Genomic DNA, 11060 nt, shown 5'->3' on the forward strand with positions numbered 1-11060 from the left:
TACAGGGCAAAGGGGAGGAGAGACACCCAGTCACCACCAGTCTCTATGATTAATTTGGTCAGGGTCTCTTTTAGAGTGTGGTTCATCTGCTCTACCTGCCCTGAACTTTGGGGCTGATAAACACAATGCAATTTCCAATTAGTCCCCAAGGCTTCTGCCAAACTCTGCACTATCTGAGAAGCAAAGGCTGGGCCATTATCTGACCCTATCTGATTAGGGATTCCAAACCTAGGCATTATATCTTCTAATATCTTCTTTACTACTACCTGTGCAGTCTCATTTTTGGTAGGAAATGCTTCTATCCATCCTGAGAAAGTGTCTACGAAAACAAGGAGATATCTATATCCATATTTACCTGGCTTAACTTCAGTAAAGTCCACTTCCCAGTATGCACCTGGCTCTGTTCCATGCTCCCTGGACCCTGGATTCTGGGAGCTAAATACCCTGTTAGTCATAATACATACTTTGCATGAAGCTATAACTTCATCAATTTTGGCATTCTGGTTTTATATCTTGATTTTGGCGCGGTGCAGCAAGTCTTTCATTTTGCGCGACCCCAGGTGGGTGGAGTGGATTCTATTGAGGATTTCCTGTCCCAGTTTTGCCAGCACAAGCACTTTGTCATCACAGGTGATGTACCATCCGTTGTACTTTTCAGGGGAGTGGGCCTGTGGGATCTGCTTTATCCATTGTAAGTCCTCTGGGGTATACTCTGGAGATAGTGGGAGTGTTGGGGGCCCAGGGTCTGGCAACATGGTAGTAGGAAGTTCTTGGGTAATTGAAGTGGCTATAGTTTTGGTGACCTGGTTGGCCCGCTGGTTGCCTCTGGCCACAGGGCAATCGCCCCGCTGATGGCCAGGGCAGTGGATGATAGCTAGCTTCTAGGGAAGCCATAAGACTTTTAGGAGGTTAAGTATTTCTTCTTTATTTATTTATTTTTTTTTTGGCCGGGGCTGGGTTTGAACCCGCCACCTCCGGCATATGGGACCAGCGCCCTACTCCTTGAGCCACAGGTGCCGCCCTTCTTCTTTATTTTTAATAGTCTTTCCTTCTGCCGTGAGGAGCCCTCTCTCTTGATAGATTGCCCCATGTATGTGGGCAGTGGCAAAAGCATATCGGCTATCAGTAAAGATGTTAAGTCTCAGGCCTTTTCCCAAGGTCATAGCTTGTGTTAGGGCTATAAGTTCAGCCCTTTGAGCTGACGTTCCAGCTGGGAGGGGCTCTGCCCAAACAGTCTGTCTCAGACACCACTGCCACCCCTGCATACCTGCATCCATCCTGTATGAAGCTGCTCCCATCTGTGTACCAAGTGACTTCTGCATCAGGGACAGGCTGGTCCATGAGGTCCTGGCATATGCTGTGGACCTGGGCCAGGATGTCAACACAGTCACGCAAGGGGACATCTAGGTCTGGGTCTGGCAGTAGAGTCGCTGGATTGAGAAATCGGATTTGTGGAGGATTTAGTAAAAGGCCCTGGTAGTGGGCGAGCCGGGCATTGCTAACCCATCGATCTGGTGGCTGTTTGAGGACTCCCTCAAAGGGGTTGTGATCAATGGCTCCTGCCCTAAAGTCAATTTATCTGCATCCTTAACCAGCAACTCAGTGGCTGCAATGATGCATAGGCATGGGGGCCAGCCTGCTGCTACAGGGTCTAGTTTCTTTGACAGGTAGGCGACCGGCTGGGTCCAGGGACCAGGCGATTGAGCAAGCACTCCTTTTGCTATGCCTTTGTGCTCATCTACATACAGATGAAAGGGCTTGGTAATATCTGGGAGTCCTAGGACCAGGGCTGAGAGCAAGGCTTGTTTCAGGGCCTGGAAGGCTCTTTCTTGTTCTGCACTCCACTGGAAAGGCAGGCTGTCCCGGGTGGCTTCATAGAGGAGCTTTGCTATCTCCGCGAATCCTGGAATCCACAGACGGCAGAACCCAGCTGACCCAAGGAACTCCCGCACTCCTTGCTGGGTGGTCAGGGGAGGGGGGTTGTGGGAGGGATTTTCAGAACTATTTCTTTTCTTGCCTGGGACAACCACCGCTGCCCATCTTTAAGGATGTATCCCAGATAACTCACAGTTTGTTGACAAATCTGAGCCTTCTTGGCAGAGGCTCGGTACCCCAGAGCTTCTAATGCAGTCAGCAAGTCCTGGGTTCCTTGATGGCATTCTGTTTCTGTCTCAGCTACAATCAGAATGTCATCTACATACTGTAAAAGAGTCAGGTGAGGGTGCTGCTGCTGGTACTCACTCAGGTCTTCATTGAAGATGGTGGGGAGTTCTTTTTTTTTCTTTCTTTTCTTTTTTTTTTTATTGTTAAATCATAGCTGTGTACATTAGTGCAATTGAGGGGTACAATGTGCTGGTTTCATATACAATCTGAAATATTCTCATCAAACTGTTCAACGTAGCCTTCATGGCATTTTCTTAGTTACTGTATGTAGGCATTTGTATTCTGCATTTAGTAAGTTTCGCCTGTACCCTTTCTAAGATGGGGGAGTTCTTGAAACCTTGTGGCAGCCAGGTCCAGGTAAGTTGACCATGGAGCCCTTGCTCTTCATCATTCCACTCAAAGGCGAACATTGCCTGGCTCTGGGGCTAGTGGGAGGCTAAAGAAGGCATCTTTTAAGTCAAGAACAGTGTACTATACTTGATCAGGGGTGAGAGCACTTAATAGTGTATAAGGGTTTGGGATGGTGGGGTGGATGTCTAGTATTCACTTGTTGACCTCTCTTAGGTCCTGGACTGGTCTATAGTCATTAGTCAGTGGCTTTTTTACAGACAACAGGGGAATGTTCCATGCAGATTGACAGGGCACTAGTATCCCGCTCTTAAAAAGTCTCTGGATGGGTGGCGCCTGTGGCTCAGTGAGTAGGGCACTGGCCCCATATACCGAGGGTGGCAGGTTCAAACCCAGCCCTGGCTGAACTGCAACCAAAAAATAGCTGGGCATTGAGGCAGGTGCCTGTAGTCCCAGCTGCTCAGGAGGCTGAGGCAGGAGAATTGCGGAAGCCCAATAGCTGGAGGTTGCTGTGAGTCCTGTGACATCATAGCACTCTACCGAGGGCGGTAAAGTGAAATTCTGTCTCTACAAAAAAAAAAAAAAAAGTCTCTGGATGTGAGGCATGATGCCCCACCGGGCTTCTTGAGACATGGGATACTGCCATACTTGTATGGGTTCAGCCATTGGCTTGAGCTCTACAATGACCGGTGGTCAGTGGGCAGCTAGCCCCATTCCTCCAGTCTCAGCCCAGGTAAGCGGGTAGGTTTTCAGCCATACAGTGATATCTGTCGGCTGATTGCTCTTAGGCTTCTGCTGATGCAGTCTGTACTCATCTTTAAGTTGTAAGGTGAGTATTTGTATGGGACTCCCATACTGATCTGTGACAAGGGGTCCTTCATCTTTGAAGATGATATGAGCCCCTACTTTAGTTAGGAGGTCTCACCCAAGGAGGGGGTAGGGGCAGTCTGGGATAACCATGAATGTGTGGGATACCTGGCCCATGCTTAAGTCCACAGTTCTTCGGGTAGTCCAGGAATATTGTTTGATGCTTGTGGCCCCTGGGACCCATGATTTCTGGATATCCATAGGGCCATGGCCCTGGGTCAGGACCGAGTGCTGGGCCCTGTTATCTACTAGGAAATTTATTGGGGTCCCCTCCACTCTGAGAGTTACCCGGGGCTTGGGGAGGGGTGAAAAGTGCCAGCAGGTGGTCATCTGGCGTGTAACGCTGGCCATTCATTTCTGCAAAGAGTCACAAGTTTATTTCTAGACATGTTGAAACCGTACTCTCGGGCTTTGTCTTTGAAATCCTAGAAATGAGCCGAAGTTAGGGAAAGGGGTGTCGTCTGCATCTGTCCCATGTCGCCCTCTAAATATAACAAGACCCACACAAAACAAATAGCACACAAGATACTTCCAGAAAGCAAGAGCCTGCTCTTGCGGGTTTCCAGGCAAAACTGAAAATTAGACAACCGTGTAACTTCACCTGGTGGTCGCGACCCACCTTGTCTCTCAACCAGAGGAATCGCCTGGTCTTCTTGACCAGGGACTGGGGGTTCCATGTCCCAGTCTCCCATCCATGGGGCATTTCCTCTCCTACTCTGTCAGGGGTTCCACATCCCGACTGTTGGGGGTTCCGCGTCCCGACTGTAGACTTAACAAATGAAACCAACACAGAATAGGACAAGACAAATAGACAATGCTGGCACACATGCACTCACCTCCAGAGTAGGTTCTCCGTGATTTTGGGGGGCAAATCCCGGACGAGCCCCCAAATGTTGTGCCCAGGTCACAGGGTACCCCTCATAAATAACCAAAAGACCAAGTCCGATGCAAAAGCAAGAGGTAGTTTATTCACAAGCTTGGGCTTCTCCGTTCCTCATGCAGGAGGAGAGCAGAGAAGCCCTGACCGCAGAATAAGAGCAGTTTTAAGGATACAGAAAGGAAAAAGGGAAGGGGGGGAAGGGGCTTAGGGAACTGGACAATGTTTGATCTGGGCTGATTAGCCTGGGGAAGGATTTACTTCTACTGGGGCCGAGGCTGGGTGCCCTTATGGCTTGGGGCAGACATACTAGAGCCGGGAGTGGGGAGGAAGCAGGTTACCTATCACCTTTGGTATGCAAGCAGGTTGCCTATCACCTTTGGTATGCAGCTGCAAATTGAAGGCTGTGGGGCAAAGTGGGGTCAGTGAAGGCTGTGAGACAAAATGGAGTTAGTTTTAACAAGATGGAGTTAGCTTGGTCCTTTCAATCCTAGCTATCTTCTTCTGTTGATATAGGGTACCCTCATTCCAGCCTGGACAAGGGACCTCAGTTTTCTGGGCTTGGGCAATTTCATGAGATAATACACTAACATTTTACCCAAGCTAGAAGAATCAACCTAAATTTCTATTTACTACGAACCCTCAATCAACCTCCTCTGAGGAACCTCTAACTGCTTCCCCATATCACCCTCCATCTTCAGGAGGAAGCAGTTTGGAGCGGTCAGCGCCCCTTTTCCATAACAGCAGTTAGAGCTTCTATTCCTTTCAACCCAATTTTTAGCATCATGCCAGGCCTCCTACCAAGAGTCCGCTTTGCTTCTTAGTCTCTGCTCTAATGCTGTTCCTGGACAAAGAGGGTCTACCTGCCTATCGCTGTCAGCCAATATACAGAGACGGGATAGGTTCACCACATTTTATTTGTCAGAAGGCCAGAAATTCTAGAGAACAGTGAGAGTAACCTCTCTAAGACTGTTCCATTCTTCCATTTCCAAAATGACAGTTTTATACATAATGGTTCACAGTAAAGACTACAATAACCCTTATTTTAAATAATTATCAGCACAACTCAGTGACAATCTATTACAACATTTCTTTTTCTTTTTTTCTTTTTTTTTTTTTTTAGAGATAGTCTCACTTTGTCGCCCTTGGTAGAGTGCCGTAGGCATCATAGCTCACAGCAACCTCCAGATCTTGGGCTTAGGCGATTCTCTTGCCTCAGCCTCCCGAGTAGCTGGGACTACAGGTGTCCACCACAATGCCCAGCTACTTTTTTGTTGCAGTTTGGCCAGGGCCGGGTTTGAACCTGCCACCCTCAGTATATGGGGCCGGTGCCGTACTCACTGAGCCACAGGCGCTGCCCAAAATAGATTTTAAGTGGAAATAACTACTATAATTTACTGCATTTGTCCAGGGATCGAACTTATTCTGGCAAAATATAGGTTTAAAGTTACACTGGGAACAACATGCAGCACAGTTAACAAAGACAAGAAGGGGTACACTAACAAAGATGTCTGAGGATAGCGTACTTCCTGTCTCCACAACTGAAGCCCGGAATCCTCATCTCCACACAGTTCTGCAGTTCACTGGGAGATACGGGAATGGAGAATGATGCAATCCAAACAACTTGACCACTGTAGGAGTTGCAAGCAGGACATACTGTGGCCAGTCCACTTTTCCTTGAGTTATTCATCAAGGTTTTCTCTCCAAGTCCTGAGGTGGTCACCAACTGGAATGTAGGCCAGTTTCACGAAGCAGGGCAGGGGGCCTATTCTTAAGTAATTCAGAGTGTGGCATAATGTAGCTCAGGATGGGGTTGGGTGCACCGTGACAGAGATCTAAGATCATCTGCTGGGGGCCTTGAGAAGGCAGAAAGGCCCTCTCAGTTGGGGGTCTAAGGCCCATTGAGTAAGTTCCTTGGTCTAAGTAGGTTACTGGAATACAGAACCTGGAAAATATCTGAAAAACTACTCCATGGTAAAGAAGTAAACAGAGGCCCAATCTGGTTTCTTCAAGCTGGCTCATGAAGTCAGGCTATGAAATCATTTAGCAGTCACCTGGGCTAGTGAGTTGAGTGATCTTTGTTGAGCCTAAAGGCTTTTGCAGGTTTTCCCCATCAGTCTTAGAGTCAGAGACAAATCAAATCTCTAATCACACTTCTTTTGGTATATAGTCTATAGATTGGGACAAGCACTGTAGCTTGCTTTTGTAATGTTACTTCTCAAAATATGTCAGAGGCATGTACTTTGGGGTAATTTTTGTTTGTTTGTTTGAGAAAGCTTCCAGCTGTCACCCTGGGTAGAGTGCCGTGGCATCACAGCTCATAGCAACCTCCAACTCCTGGGCTTAAGCAATTCTCTTCCCTTAGCCTTCATGTAGCTGGGACTACAGGCGCCTGCCACAACGCCTAGCTATTTTTTGGTTGTAGCTGTCATTGTTTGGCAGGCCTGGGCTGGATTCGAACCTGCCAGCTCTGGTGTGTGTGGCTGGCGCCTTAGCCGCTTGAGCTACAGGCGCCAAGCCTGGGGTAAATATTTTTAATTAATTTTTTCAGTATCCACTTTGAAATGAAAAGATTTTTACATTTTAAAACTCAGTATGTTATTTCATGATTAAAAAGCAGAAAAAAAAATTGGAGCAACTATGACTACTATATATAATTCTATACTTTTGACCAGTCTCTAAGTCCTATAAACAGATCAGTTTGGTTAAACACCTATGGGTCATTTTATAAGTTGGCATTTCAGATAGGCTGGCATCTAATACAGGTGGGCCATACTTTCTTATTTTTGAATGACATTTCTCTCTAATTTCCCATTTTATTAAAGACAAATTGCAGCAGAATCAATTTACTTGCCAAATTAAACTGTACCCTCAGTATATGGGGTCTGATTATTTGCATAAAGTGCAGTAAGAATAAGTATTAGCCATCTAGGCTTTTTTTCTTTTAAAATTGGCTTTACTGGAACCTTTTATAAGGAATCTCAGGTTTGCTGTGAAAGCCTCTTATAAGTTAAGGTTTCATCTGTGCCATTAGATACCTGTATGCATTGGGTAAATTTCTCTTCTCTTGAGGTCTGAAAGCAAATTGAAATTCCCAGACCTGTCAGAAAATGACATTCTTTACTCACTGCAGATCAGGAAATGGTGGTTTTGTTGTTGTTGTTGTTGTTTGTTTGTTTGTTTGAGACAGAGTCTCACTTTGTCTACTTTGTCACTCTGGATAGAGTACTGTGCCATCATAGATCAGAGCATCCTCAAACTCTTGGACTCAAGCTATCCTCTTGTCTCAGCCTCCCGAGTAGTCAAGACTACTGGCATCTGCCACAACACCTGGCTAGTTTTTTTTTTTTTTTTTTTTTTTTTTGTAGAGACAGAGTCTCACTTTACTGCCCTTGGTAGAGTGCCATGACGTCACAGGACTCACAGCAACCTCCAGCTCTTGGGCTTCCGCGATTCTCCTGCCTCAGCCTCCCGAGCAGCTGGGACTACAGGCGCCCGCCACAACGCCTGGCTATTTTTTTGTTGCAGTTCGGCTGGGGCTGGGTTTGAATCCGCCACCCTTGGTATATGGGGCCGGCGCCCCACTCACTGAGCCACAGGTGCCACCCACCTGGCTAGTTTTTAGAGAAGGGGTATTGCTCTTGCTCAGGTTGGTCTCGAACTGGTGATGTCAACAATCCACCTGCCTTGGCCTCCCAGAGTGCTAGGATTACAGGTATGAGCTGCCACACCAAGTCTAGGAAATATTATTAACGAAGTATCTGGCCAGTTTTTCTGATGGGATTTTTATTGGCTTCATGAAGTCAACCTTAATTCCTTAATACAGTCTGGACAACTCTGAAAACGTCATTCCAACCAAAGCCTTGGTAAAATAGCCAGTATCTTTTATTGTATTCTATAGAATAAAACATACTGAACTTATGCAAATAATTATATTCTCAGAAATTAAGAATACTTACAAATAGTTTTCAATTCCAGAGAAATCAAGGAGAGACAAAAATAAGTGCTTCAAATTTTGCTTATAAGTACATACATTGCTGAAAGGTATAAATAGCTCAAAAAATAGAAAAGAGTTTTCTTCACTTTTAGACAATAGAACACAGAAAGAATCAGCAATTTTTTTTTTTAAAAAGCCATTAAAAATTAGTTCAGTTTTGGCTCGGTACTTGTAGCACAGTGGTTACAGTGCCAGCCACATATACCGATGGTGGTGGGTTCGAACCTGGCCTGGGCCAACTAAACAACTGCAACAACAAAAAAATAGCCAGGCGTTGTGGCAGGTGCCTGTAGTCCCAGCTACTTTGGAGGCTGAGGCAAGAGAATCGCTTAAGCCCAAGAGTTTGAGGTTGCTGTGAGCTGTGACGCCATGGCAATCTACTGAGGGCGACATACCGAGACTCTGTCTCAAAAAAAAAAAAAATTAGTTCGGTCTCATGTAATTAATTTCTGTTCTGTGTTAGCTTTCTTTTTTTCTTTCTTTCTTTTTTTTTTTTCTTTTTGACACAGTGCCTCAAATTGTCGCCCTGGGTAGGGTGCTGTGGCATCACAGCTCACAGCAACCTCCAACTCCTTGGCTTAAGCAATTCTCTTACCTCAGCTTCCCAAGTAGCTGGAACTACAGGCGCCCACCACAACGCCCAGCTATTTTTTGTTTGCAGCCGTCATTGTTGTTTGGCGGGTCCAGGCCGATTCTAACCCGCCAGCTCAGGTGTGTGTGGCTGGTGCCTTAGCCACTTGAGCCTCGGGTGCTGAGCCAACACCCGGCTATTTTTTGGTTGCAGCCCTCGTTGTTGTTTGGCGGGCCCAGGCTAGATTCGAACCCACTAGCTCAGGTGTATGTGGCTGGCGCCTTAGCTGCTTTAGCCACAGGTGCCAAGCCCTGTGTTAGCTTTCTTTTTTTTTTTTGTAGAGACAGAGTCTCACTTTATGCCCCTTGGTAGAGTGCCGTGGCGTCACACAGCTCACAGCAACCTCCAGCTCCTGGGCTTAAGAGATTCTCTTGCCTCAGCCTCCCGAGTAGCTGGGACTACAGGTGCCCGCCACAGCACCCGGCTATTTTTTTGTTGCAGTTTGGCCAGGGCTGGGTTTGAACCCGCCACCCTCGGCATATGGGGCCGGCGCCCTACTCACTGAGCCACAAGCGCCGCCCCCTATGTTAGCTTTCTAATTAAAGTCCTAGAAGTTTTGCTTTTACTCTGATAGTATATGATCTCCAAAGTTATCAGAAATTTGTATTCAAGAGAACCTGTCAACCTTTCCATTATTTTCTTTGAAGGATAAACTTTGGACTTGGCCAATTACAAAAAAACACTTTCTGAGATGAATCAAAATTTATTTCTGGTAACATACTAAGACAGACTCATATTTTATAATATTAGAACATATGTATATATATAAATATAATCCACAGCAAATTAAATACATTTCATATTTGACAATATTTCCTATACAGTTTTAACACACTGAATAAACCTAATATGTCTTTTTCAGACTTTCAGTGGTCTTAATATTTCAAAAAGATCAAATTTAGAATTTTGATTTTGGGAGGTTTGTTACATATCAAAGGCTTAAAACATTTGTTCAAATAGGATTATAAGTCAAAAGATTTTTTTTTTTTTTTGTAGAGACAGAGTCTCACTTTACTGCCCTCAGTAGAGTGCCATGACATCACAGGATTCACAGCAACCTCTAACTCTTGGGCTTAAGTGATTCTCCTGCCTCAGCCTCCCCAGCAGCTGCGACTACAGGTGCCCGCCACAACGCCCGACTATTTTTTGGTTGCAGTTCGGCCGAGGATGGGTTTGAACCCGCTACCCTCGGTATGTGGGGCTGGTGCCCTACTCACTGAGCCACAGGTGCCACCCAAGTCAAAAGATTTTAAAGGCAATACAAGAGGTTAGATGGGTGTAAACCTTAACCTATTTATTTATTTTGAGACAGAATCTCATTTTGTCACCCTTGGTAGAGTGCTGTGGTATCATAGCCCGTAGCAACCTCAAACTCTTGGGCTCACGCGATTCTCTTCCCTCAACCTTCTGAGTAGCTGGGACTACAGGTGCCCAGCACAATGCCTGGCTATTTTTAGAGAGGAGGGTCTCACTCTGGCTCAGGATGGTCTCTAACTGGTGAACTCAGGCAATCTACCTGCCTCTGTCTCCCAGAGTGCTAGGATTACAGGTGTGAGCCACGGCACCCACTTAAACCTTAACCGTTTTAAAGTTCAGACTTCTCTAATTAGCAAAAACCCTAATAGACAACACAGGGATTAAATTTTTTAGGACACTTACTGAAAGGTAAAAAAACTTCCAGGAGTGTGTTTATTTTTATTTTTTAATTTTTTTTTGTGAGACAGTTTCACTATGTCACCCTCAGTAGAGTGCTGTAGATTCATAGCTCACAGCAACCTCAAACTCTCAGGCTTAGGCGATTCTCTTGACTCAGCCTCCCAAGTAGCTGGGACTACAGGTGCTTGCGACAATGCCCAGCTAAGTAGTATGATTTTTAAATTAAAGGGAAACATGGGCTGGGTGCCCAGTAGCTCAGTGATTAGGGCACTGGCCACATGCTTCAGGGCTGGTGGGTTTGAACCTGGCCTGGTCCTGATAAATAACAACAACAAAATAATAATAGTAAGCCAGGCATTCTGGCAGGTGCCTGTAGTCCCAGCTACTCGGGAGGCTGAGGCAAGAGAATTGCTTGAGCCCAAAAGTTTGAGGAGGCTGATGCAAGAGAATCACTTGAGATCAAGAGATTGAGGGGTTGCTGTGAGCTATGACACCACGACACTCTACAGAGGGTGACAAAG

Source organism: Nycticebus coucang, chromosome 9, assembly GCF_027406575.1.
Source record: "Nycticebus coucang isolate mNycCou1 chromosome 9, mNycCou1.pri, whole genome shotgun sequence".
Classification (NCBI taxonomy): Eukaryota; Metazoa; Chordata; class Mammalia; order Primates; family Lorisidae; genus Nycticebus; species Nycticebus coucang.